The sequence below is a fragment of the Acomys minous genome, assembly GCF_964271855.1.
Source record: "Acomys minous genome assembly, chromosome: 16".
Classification (NCBI taxonomy): domain Eukaryota; kingdom Metazoa; phylum Chordata; class Mammalia; order Rodentia; family Muridae; genus Acomys; species Acomys minous.
Genome location: NC_140498.1, coordinates 86,478,203 through 86,489,972, shown reverse-complemented (window position 1 = coordinate 86,489,972; position 11,770 = coordinate 86,478,203).

Here is an 11,770-nt window from a genome sequence, read left to right as displayed (position 1 = left end):
CCAGCTGGCCTTGAACTCACAAAGATCTGTCTGCATATAACTCCAGAGTGCTGGGATTAAAGTCACGTACCACCGCTGCTTTAACATCTTTTTTTTTTTTAAGATTTTATTTATTGCTGGGTGGTGGGGGTACACACCTTTAATCCTAGCACTCAAGAAGCAAATGCAGGTAGATCTCTGTGAGTTCAAGACTAGCCTGGTCTACAGAGCGAGTTCCAGGACAGCAATAGCTACACTGAGAAACTCTGTCTCAGGCGGAGAAAAAAAAGATGTGTGTGTGTGTGTGTGTGTGTGCGCGCGCGCGCGCACACACACGTGCGTGCTCTACCTGCATGTATACCTTCAGGCCAGAAGAGGGCAGTAGAGGGTATAGATGGTTGTGAGCCACCATGTGGTTGCTGGAAATTGAACTCAGGACCTTTGGAAGAGCAACCAGTGCTCGTAACCGATGATCCATCTCTCCAGCTCCAATTGGGCAACTTTTGATGGTAACCACAGAGGAATGATCTTAGGGGTGTTAGGAGTGGGGTGAGAGGGATGGTGTCCAGCAGAGGAGGACACCTTTGCCCTCCCAGACCATCTCATAGGTGAGCTGCACTTGGGACTGGCCAGAGGGAGCTCAGAAAGGGCCGCTGTCTCCATCATTGGTGGTATGCTGTTGAGGACAAAGGGAAGACCAGGCAGAACTGGGCTTATTTAAATTTCATTTCTAACAGTTTGCAATGGCACGTGGAAAGCTGACTGTTTTCAGTTTGGTTTTATTTGTAAATAGTATTCTTTCTTTATTTATTGGTTTATGCGCGGTGTTTTGCCTGCATGTATGTCTTTGCAGCATGTCATTGCAGTGCCCAAAGAGACCAGAAGAGGGCGTCAGATTCCCTGGAACTGGAGTCACCAGCCCCTCATGAGCCACTAGGTAAGTGCGGGGAATTTAAAACTTGGATCCTCCTGAAGAGCAGCCATCTCTCCAGCTCCTTGTAATTTGTGTTTTGGAGACAGGGCTCTAGGCTGGCCAGGGAGTCTTGCCTCAACTTCTCCATTGCTGGCATACTCATGAACCATCTCACTTGCCTTAAATAAGTCTTAGAGTCTACTTAGAGACCCGGTCTCTAACTCACACCGGCCTGTGGACCCTCTATAGCCGAGGGTGAGCGTGAACTCCTCCACGGCCTGCCTTCACCTCACGAGGGCCGGGACTGGAGATGTGTGCCACCATGCCTGACTGAATGCCTGAGCTCCATGCTCTGGGGCGTTGGTGCACAGAGCAACAGACCTGTTAAATACCACTTTCAACGCAGCCCAGCACCGGGCTGTGTACAGACGTGTCCAGAGCTACACTGGGCCAAGTGGGAGAGCTATTGCTTAGCTTGAATGAGGCTGTGGGTTTAAGTCCAGTGTGAGAAAAGAAGAAAAAAGAAGGGGGCTGGAGAGATGGCTTAGTGGATAAGAGCACTGTCCGCTCTTCCAGAGGTCCTGAGTTCAATTCCCAGCAACCACATGGTGGCTCACAACCATCTATAATGAGATATGGTGCCCTCTTATAGTGAGCAGGCAGGCATACATGCAGGCAGAACACTGTATATGTAATAAATAAATCTTTAAAAAAAATAGAAAGAAAGAAAAAATACATTTTAAAATTCTTACTTTAAATCAGATTCTTTGGGGCTGGAGAGATGGCTCAGCGGTTAAGAGTAGAGTGCTGGCTACTCTGCCAGAGGATCTGGGTTCGATTCCCAGCACCCACATGACAGCTCATGACTCTGTAACTACAGTTCCAAGACTTCTGGCACCTTCACAGGTGCAGGCAAAACACTAGTGCACATAAGATAAAAATAAATAAAACTTTACAAATCAGATCCTTGGTTTAGGGGTTGAAATTTGTTACAGACTCAATGACATGTTAAAAAGAAAGAAAGCCGACAGCTGGGCGTGGTGGCGCACGCCTATAATCCCAACACTCGGGAGGCAGAGGCAGGTAGATCGCTGTGAGTTCGAGGCCAGCCTGGTCTACAAAGCGGGTCCAGGATAGCCAAGGCTACACAGAGAAACCCTGTCTCGAAAAACCAAAAAAAGAAAAAAAGAAAGAAAGAAAGCAGAAGAGATTAATTTTTAGACTAAAAGTTTTTTAAACTAAAGTTTTAGACTAAAAGGTTTGTTTTGTTTAAACAATTTCTCTATCCTCCTATATTCTGATAAAAAAGCAAACCTCCCACAGGGCCTGTCCGCTTAGTTCCAGCAGGGGGAGCATGGCTTTAGAAGTTGTCCTGTGTGGGAGCTTGCAACTAACAAGTGGTGGTTTGGTTTTTGTTTGTTTTTTTGTTTTTCTTGTTTTACTTTAAGACAGGGTCTCACTATGAAGACCAGGCTGGCCCCAGACAGGGTCTCACTATGAAGACCAGGCTGGCCCCAGACTTTCCGTCCTCCTCCCTTGGCCTCCCAAGTTCAGGGGTTTCAGATGTGCGCCACCATGCCCGCCCCTCTGTTCTTGTTTGTTTTGTTTTGTTTTTCGATCTGTGTAGCCATAGCTGTCCTGGAACTTGCTCTGTAGACTAGGCTGGTCTCAAATTCACAGAGATTTGTCTACTTTTGCCTCCCAAGTGCTGAGATTAAAGATGTGTGCCATTGCTGCCCGCCACCACCTCCAGGCTGTTTTCTTTTTCTTTTTTTTTTTTTTTTCTTTCTTTCTTTTTATTTTTGTTTTTTTGAGACAGGGTTTCCCTGTGCAGCCTTGGTTGTCCTAGACTTACTTTGTAGACCAGGCTGGCCTTGAACTCACAGTGATCAGCCTGCCTCTGCCTTCTGAGTGCTGGGATTAAAGGCATGTGCCACCATACCCTGCTTCTTTCTTTCTTTCTTTCTTTCTTTCTTTCTTTCTTTCTTTCCTTTTTTGAGGCAAGCTTTCTCTGTGTAGCCTTGGCTGTCCTGGACTCGCTTTGTAGATCAGGCTGGCCTGGAACTCAAAGAGATCCACCTGCCTCTGCCTCCCAAATGCTGGGATTAAAGGCATATGCCGCCACACCTGGCTTTCCCCCTTTTTTTTTAAACATTTATTTATTTATTAAGTATACAGTGTTCCCCCTGCATGTGAGCCAGCAGGCCAGAAGAGGGCACTAGATCTCATTATAGATGGTTGTGAGCCACCAATTGAACTCAGGACCTCTGGAAGAGCAGACAGTGCTCCTAACCTCTCTCCATCTCTCCAGCCCTGTTTTGCTTTTTAATATGGCTGACAGAAAAATTTCTTAAAGATTTAAAATGCAAGCTGGGTGTGGTGGCGCACGCCTTTAATCCCAGCACTTGGGAGGCAGAGCCAGGCAGATCGCTGTGAGTTCGAGGCCAGCCTAATCTACAAAGTGAGTCCAGGACAGCGAAGGCTACACAGAGAAACTCTGTCTCTAAAAAAAGAAAAAAAGATAAAATGCAATTTATCATGAAGTACAATAACTGTGAATGTGGTACATGCCTATAACCCCATCATTCTACAAGCTGAGGCAGGAGAATTGCCATGGATTTGAAGCCAGTCAGCTGTATAGCAAGACTTTGTCTTAAATAAAATAAAGAGCTGGAAAGACAGCTCAGCGGTTAAGAGCACTTGAAGAGGACCTGGGTTCTGTTCCCAGCGCCCACACAGCAGCCCATAGTAGCTCCAGCTCCAGAGGATCCAATGACCTAGTCTGGCCTCTGCAGGCACTGTATACAGGCTGTGCACAGATACATGCAGACAAAACATCCATACACATAAAGTTTTAGCCAGGTGTGGTGTACCCATGTCTTTGATCCCATTACTTAGGAGGCAGAGGCAGGCAGATAGCTGAACTTGAGGCTATCCTTGTCTACACAGTGAGACCCTGCCTCCAATAGAAAAAAATAAAGTTTTAATTAATAAAGGAGAAAAAAAATAAAAAAAATAAAGTTTTAATCAAAACATAATGCTGAGCAAGACAAGGTGGCACACACCTGTAATCCCAGCACTGGAAAGGCAGAGGCAGGTGAATCGCTGTGAGTTCGAGTCCAGCGTGGTCTCCAAAGCAAGTCCAGGACAGCCAAGGCTACACAGAGAAACCCTGTCTCAGAAAAGAAAAAGACTATTAGAAGATGCTATTTTGGGGGCCTGGAGAGGTGGCTCAGAGGTTAAGAGCACTGGCTGCTCTTCCAGAGGTCCTGAGTTCAATTCCCAGCAACCACATGGTGGCTCACAACCATCTATAATGAGATCTGGTGTCTTCTTCTGGCGTGCAGTAGTACACTGTATACATTAATAAATAAATCTTTAAAAAAAAGAAAAAAGAAGATGCTATTTTTTATTAAAGTTATGTATGTGTAGGGGGTGCATAATAGAGGACAACTATTTTGGGGGAAGTAGCAGGGCAGGGTATGGTGGGGGGCAGTGACAGTCTCTATATAGTTCTCCTGGCTGTCCTGGAACTTGATATGTAGTCCGGGCTAGCCTCGAATTTGCAGAGGTCCACCTCCCTCTGCCTCCCAAATGCTGGGATTAAAGAAGTCTGCCCCATGATTGGCCAGGGGACAACTTCTAAGAATCATTTCACTTCTCACACCGTGTCAGTCCTTTGGGTTCAGTTCAAGTTGTCCAGCTGGTAGCAATTGCCTTTATCTGCTGGGCCATCCCCCCAACACGGCATTCCCTGACCCCAACCCTATTCGTAGGTTTTGTTTGTTTTACACAGGGTCTCGCTCTGTAGACCAGGCTGGCCTTGAACTCAGAGATCCACCTGCCTCTGCCTCCTCAGTGCTGGGATTAAAGCCGTGTGTCACCACACTAGAAGGTACAATTTAAAAGGAAGACAGTTTAGCAAACAGGTATCAAAATTTGATATGTGTGCTGGGAACTGAACCCAGATCTACTGACTAGCACCCAACCCTGCCAGAGGTTTAAATTTTAAGTCATCTTCTTTTTTTAATATTTATGTATTATTATGTACACAGTGCTCTGCCTGCATATACACTCACAGGCCAGAAGAGGGCATCAGAGCACATTACAGATGGTTGTAGGCCACCATGTGATTGCTGGGACTTGAACTCGGGACCGTTGGAAGAGTAGGCAGTGCTATTAACCACTGAGCCATCTCACCAGCCCCCAAGTCTTTTTGATCCATCCACTCACTGCTCCATAATGAGGAAATACACCAGAAAATAATTCAGCCGTCTCTCTTCTGTTCCATTCCCAACTCTGTAATGCTAGCACTAAGGAGGTGGAGGCAGGAGGATCAGAAGTTTACAGTCATCAGCTACATGGAGAGTTTGGGGACAGCTTGAGACCCTGTCTCAGGAGGAGGAGGAGGAGGAAGAGGAGGAAGAGAAGCAGCAGCTGCCACCGCTGCCGCAGCAGCAGCATTATAGCCTAGTGGTAGCCCAGTGGTCTAGTATGCATAAGAGCCTGGGTTCAATAATAATAATACATTTTTAAAAAGGGCCAGTCTGGTCACCTTGTTCTTTTCTCATAAGTACCCTGTTTATATTCATCATTTTAATAGGGCACTAATTGCTGCCATTTGTCATCGGGTAAAGAAAGATCGCAGTGCCTGGAAACACTAGGACAAGATTGATTTGAATTCTTTTACTCTAACTTTTTCTTATTTCAAAAACTATTAGTACTGAAGATCTTAATAATAATAATAATAAACCCCAAGGGCTCTGTCCAGAACGAGATGTGACATGCACACTGAACGGTTTGTTCTGTTTGCCCTTTCGTTTGTGTTTCCAGATGTTAGATTGACCTCTCCTCCATTAGGAGGGTGTAATTTTCAGGCCACGTCTGCTCTGTGTCAATGCTGAGATAAGTCAGCCTTGGGTTTCCATTTTGCTTTGGCTCCGCAGCTCCAGTTCATTGGTGATGTGCCATGTGCTGACACTTTCAAGTCTAGTTTAAGCCTAGCTGGGTGTGGAAGCGCACGCCTTTAGTGCCAGCACTCCAGAGGCAGAGGCAGGTGCAGGCGGATCTCTGAGTTCGAGGCCAACTTAGTCTACAAAGTAAGTTCCAGGACAGTCAGGGATATACAGAGAAACCCTGTGTGGAAAAAGAGGGCTCACTTGCAAGGTATGGTGACGTATGCCTTTCCTCCCAGTACTCGGGAGGCAGAGACATCAGATCTCTGTGAGCTCCAGGCTAGCCAGGGCTACACAGTGAGACCTTGTCTCAAAAAGAAAAAAGAAAGACAAGACAGAAACGTTTCATTGTATCATTAAGAGGGGCCCATGGGCTGTGCCATCTGGACTCTGACTGGGCCAAGCTGTTGGCTGTTGTACTTGTCTCAAGGCTGCCTCTAATTACTGTCTGTCGATTGCACCGGTGTCACTCCGGGGCAGCTGAGAAACCCTAAGTGTTGCCTCAACAGTCAGTCCCTTCCGTGAGAAGAAGACCAGCTAGTTGGAAAGGTGGTGTAATTCATTTATTCCTCTGCCGATTTTCTTTGTCCTGAAGTTCCTCCCCCGCTGGTGGGAAGCCTAACTGAGCTGCCAGAAGACACTCAGAGGACGCAAGCTGTGCTTCCTTTGGAACAATTTACAATGTTGTATTTTTCCTCTTGTAGGAAAGATGTCTGAGGAACACATCTGGGAGAGATGTTCCTTCTTGGGGGGGGGGGCGGGGACTGGGGCGCTGCAGGGCATGTGGAAATCTCCTGGAGTGTGCCGGCTTCCTCCATGCCTCTGTGCACTGCCATGTGACTTACCTAAAGCTCAGGGCCGGCTACCACCCTGAAGCCTCTTTCCTTGAAGGAGAGCAGTGAGGGCCAGGAGAGACAGCTTAACTGTTAAGAGCACGGCTTGCTTTTGTAGAGGACCTGAGTTCAGTTCTCAGCACCCACGTAATGGCTCACAGCTGGCTGAAATTCCAGTCCTAGGGAATGTGATGCCCCCTTCTGGTATCCTTGGGTACCAGGCAAGCACAGACATTTGTGCAAGGGCTCACACAGACACATTAAAAAAAAAAAAGCCCTGGTGTAGAGTGTGGTGACGAACAGCTGTAATCCCAGCACTCAAGACGCATAGGCAGGCAGATCTTTGTGAGTTCAAGGCCAGCCTGCTCTACAAAGGAGTCCGGGACAGCCAGGGCTACACAGAGAAACTCTGTCTTGAAAAAACATCAACAAGGGCTGGAGAGATGGCTCAGCGGTTAAGAGCACTGACTGCTCTTCCAGAGGTCCTGAGTTCAATTCCCAGCAACCACATGGTGGCTCACAACCATCTATAACGTGATCTGATGCCTTCTTCTGGCCTGCAGCCAGAGTACTGTATACATACTAATAAATAAAATTAAAAAAGAAAGAAAGAAAAAACAACAAAAACAAAACAGCCCCCCCCCAAAAAAAAACCCCAAACCACTGGTGTGTTAGCATGCACCTTTAACTTCAGTGCATGGAAGGAAGAGGCAGGTGCATGCCTGAGTTTGGGATTAACTTGGTCTGCATAGTGAGTCCCAAGCTAACCAGGTTACCAGGGCTACACTGTGAGGTTTTTTGATTTTTGTTTTTTTTTTGTTTGTTTGGTTGGTTGGTTGGCTGGTTTTTCAAGACAGGGTTTCTCTGTGTAGCCCTGGCTGTCCTGGGTTCACTCTTGTAGACCAGGATGGCCTCGAACTCACAACGATCCCCCTGCCTCTGCCTCCCAAGTGCTGGGATTAAAGGCATGCACCACCACTACCCGGCTTTTGGGTTGTTTTGCTTTGTTTTTGTTTTTTTGAGACAGGGTTTCTCTGTGTAGCCTTGGCTGTCCTGAACTTGCTTTGTAGACCAGCCTGGCCTTGAATTCACATCAATCTGCCTGCCTCTGCCTCCCAGGTTTTAGAGTTAAAGGTATGTGCCTTTTTTTTTCTTTTTCTTTTTCTTTTTTTTTTAAACACAGTGAGTTTTTCTTCTCCACAGTCCTGGAGACCTATTCAGTCCACCAGCCCAGCCCTGTCTGTAGAATCTTCAATATGCATGTGGCTTTTTCCTGAGAACCTGCCTTCTTTGACTTTTTTGGATTTTTTGTTTTGTTTTGTTGTTGTTTTAAATACAAAAGCTTTATTTAACAGTTGCAGGTCTTCCCATGGGTTGAGTGGTGGATATCCAGGATCCAGCATCAGGGTCAGTGCAACCTCCTAGCCTCTCTCTCCGACTCCAATAGGGTGAGGGCATCACCCTCTCGAATGGGGCCTTTGACATTTCAGATGATTGAGCGCCTGGTGTGATCCATAAATTCCACACGTGCCTGCATGCACTGTCCTTGTGAACCGCTCCTGCCCAGCGTGATGGGCTGACCATGATGCCAACGATCTGTCAGAGTGGTGGTTGTTTTTTGAGACAGACTCTTACTATGTAGCCAGACTTTTATTTATTTACTTTTTAAAAAACATTTTAATTTTGGCAAGGAAGATAGCGGACATCATTAGTCCCAGCACAGGAGAAGCAGACGATCTCTGTGCGTTCCTGCTCAGACAGACCTTCAGAATGAGACCTTGTCTCCAAAATCCTACCCTCTGGAAAAGCAGCAACATCTCCTAACCCTGAGCCATCTCTCCAGCCACTGCTTTAAAAAAACAAGCCGGGCATGGTGGCGCACGCCTTTGATCCCAGCACTCGGGAGGCAGAGGCGGGCAGATCACCGTGAGTTCGAGGCCAGCCTGGTCTACAAAGTGAGTCCAGGTCAGCCAAGGCTACACAGAGAAACCCTGTCTCAAAACAACAACAACAACCAAACAAACAAAACAAGGCAGAGGCAAGTGGACCTCTGTGAGTTCAAGGCCAGTCTGGTCTACAAAGTAAGTCTAGGACACCTAAGCAACTTGTCTCAAAAATAACTAACAAAAACAACACAAAACACATTGATACAGAGTTTCATTTAGGTATCCTAACTGGCGTTGACCTCACTCTGTAGCAGAGGCTGACCTTGGATTTTCCATGTCTACTCTCAGGAACTGGGATTATAGCCTGCACCACCTTGCCCTGCACCAATGAGATCTTCAAATTTGTTGAAACCTTTGAAACAAAACATTACCAAATATACCGTGTGGAGTGGAGGACCAGTACTGTGCAGCAAGACTGCTTAATGTCTGGCATGGTGGCACACGCCTCTGATGCCAGCACTCCATAGGCAGTGGCAGGTGTATCTCTTGAGTTGGGAGGCCAGCCTCCAGGGAGATCTGGGACAGCTGTGGCTACAGCTGGCTAACAGCTGGTCCTGTGGAAAAACCACTCCAAACCAGCTGGACTCCATGTGGTGGACCAAGATGACCAGTAGCTGTCATCTTGTATTGTGTATAATTACAACTTGAGTAACTACAAATGGTTTCTCCACGTCCTGAGAACCTTGTAAAGTTCCTTGACCCTACCGTTCACTCATGCCAAAATCCATCAAAACTTGGTGCAGGCCACCGCCTCAGGGGTGGAGGCAGAAGGATCAGACATTTATAGCCAGCTTCAGCTCTGTATTGTGAGTTTTAGGCTAACCTGGGCTAAACTTCCTTCCAATCTGTACTTTGTTCTGAATCCTTTCTCTGGTGTTGAAGAGCGCCTGGGACGGGCTAATGGTCTCAGTTTGGTTCTCTTTGAGAGGCTCCCAGCCTTGACCACTGGGTGACACAGGGTGCTCGTACACACCCTGTTCCAGCCAGCTCTCTGATCTTTACCACCGCACCAAAAATGCCGCTGTCTTGGTAAGGGATGCTAAATCCTCCATCTGCTTCTGCTGTCCCTTGGCTTTCCCCACTCCCTGGAGACAGGGTTTCTCTGTGTAGCCTTGGCAGTCCTGGACTCATTCTATAGACCAGGTTGGCCTTGAACTCACAGTGATCTGCCAGCCTCTGCCTCCCGAGTGCTTGGGATTAAAGGTGTGCGCCATCACTGCCTGGCTTTTTCCTGACTTCTGACCAACACTTTCTTTGATGGCTCATTCTGGAATCGTGGTCTTCCCCCACCCCTCCCCAGCTCCCAGAGAGCACCACGCTCTCTTACTTTTCATTGGCCACCCCTTGTCAGTCTCAGGTCTGGCCTCTCGCATTTCCTCAAGCTCCTGCAGGATTTACATCCTAGGGCCAGAGCCCGGCAGGAGAACCCTGTTGTTAGTGATGACTTCCTGGGTTTGTTTGTGGCTTGATATTTCACAGAAGTGGAGTTGGCTTTGCAAACCCTTTCCAGCTGGCTTCCTTCACCTAGGAGAATCTTATTTTTAGCATGAGATTTTTGTTTTGTTTTGTTTTTTCGCTACAGGGATTCTCTGTGTAACTTTGACTGTCCTGGACTCACTTTGTAGACCAGTCTGGCCTCGAACTCACAGTGATCTGCCTGCCTCTGACTCCCAAGTGCTGGGATTAAAGGTGTGCGCCTCCACCGCCCGGGTAGCATGAGATTTTTGAGACCTGTTTTGTGTGTGTATGTGTGTGTGTGTTTCTGTGTGTTTTTAATTTCATAATCAGTTTTTTCTCTCTCCTTTTTCCTCAGCAGGGTTAAGTTGTATGGGTGTATCCATTTGACTCTTTATCAGTGGCTCAACACACATTTTCACTATTTGCTTACTGCTAAGATGTGTTACGTGGGGCTGGAGAGATGGCTCAGCGGTTAAGAGCACTGTCTGTTTTTCCGAAGGTCCCGAGTTCAATTCCCAGCAACCACATGGTGGCTCACAACCACCTGTAATGAGATCCGGTGCCTTCTTGTGGTGGGCAGGTACACATGGAGGCAGAATACTGTATAAATAATAAATAAAAATCTTTAAAAAAAAAGATGTGTTACGTGTTTGTTTGCTTGCTTGCTTTTTGTTTTGCTTTGAAACAGAGTCTCACTCTGTAGCCGTGGCTGTCCTTGAATTTACCATGGAGACCAGGTTGGCCGTGAACTAACAGAGATCCGTCTGCTCCTGCCTCCTAAATTCTGGGATTAAAGGAGTTTGTCTTGCTGCCCGGCATGTTTTGTTCTTGACATTTGGTCTTCCTATAGATTCCCGCTGGCCTGAAATACTATGTAGCCATAGGCTGTCCTTGAATTTACAGTCTCCCTGCCTCTGGGATTACAGGCATGTGCCACTACATTTGGCCAGACTGGATATTTTTGGGTTTTGTTTTTGTTTTTGTTTTTGTTTTTCGAGACAGGGTTTCTCTGTGTAGCCTTGGCTGTCCTGGATTCCCTTTGTAGACCAGGCTGGCCTTGAACTCACAAAGATCTGCCTGCCTCTGCCTCTGGAGTGCTGGGATTAAAGACATGCGCCACCACTGCCTGGCTCAAACTTGGTTTTAATTATGAAATGTTCCAAATGTAGAAAAAAGCAGACTTGTAAATACTTTTCTAAAAGGTTTTCTGTAATTTAGATTTACTTATTCTATTTTTATTTGTTTGTTTGCTTTTATTTATTGTTTTTATGAGATGGGGTTTCTCTTTTTAGCCCTGGCTGTCCAGGACTTACTTTGTTTTTTTTGTTATTGTTGATTGTTTTTTTGTTTTTTTGGAGACAGGGTTTCTCTGTGTAGCCTTCGCTGTCCTGGACTAACTTTGTAGACCAGGCTGGCCTTGAACACAGTGATCTGCCTGCCTCTGCCTCCCTGAGTGTTGGCATTAAAGGTGTGCGCCACTACATCTAGCTAGATTTACTTATTTTAGTTTTTATGTGTATGACTATTTTGCCTGCATGGATATGTGTGCAATGTATGTGTGCTTGGTGCCCACAGAGATCAGAAGAGGGCGCTGGATCCCCTGGAACTGGAGTTACAGATGGTTGTGAAGCGCCATGAGGAAGCTAGGAACCTGAGCTGAGGCCTCTGAAAGAGCAGCAATAAATG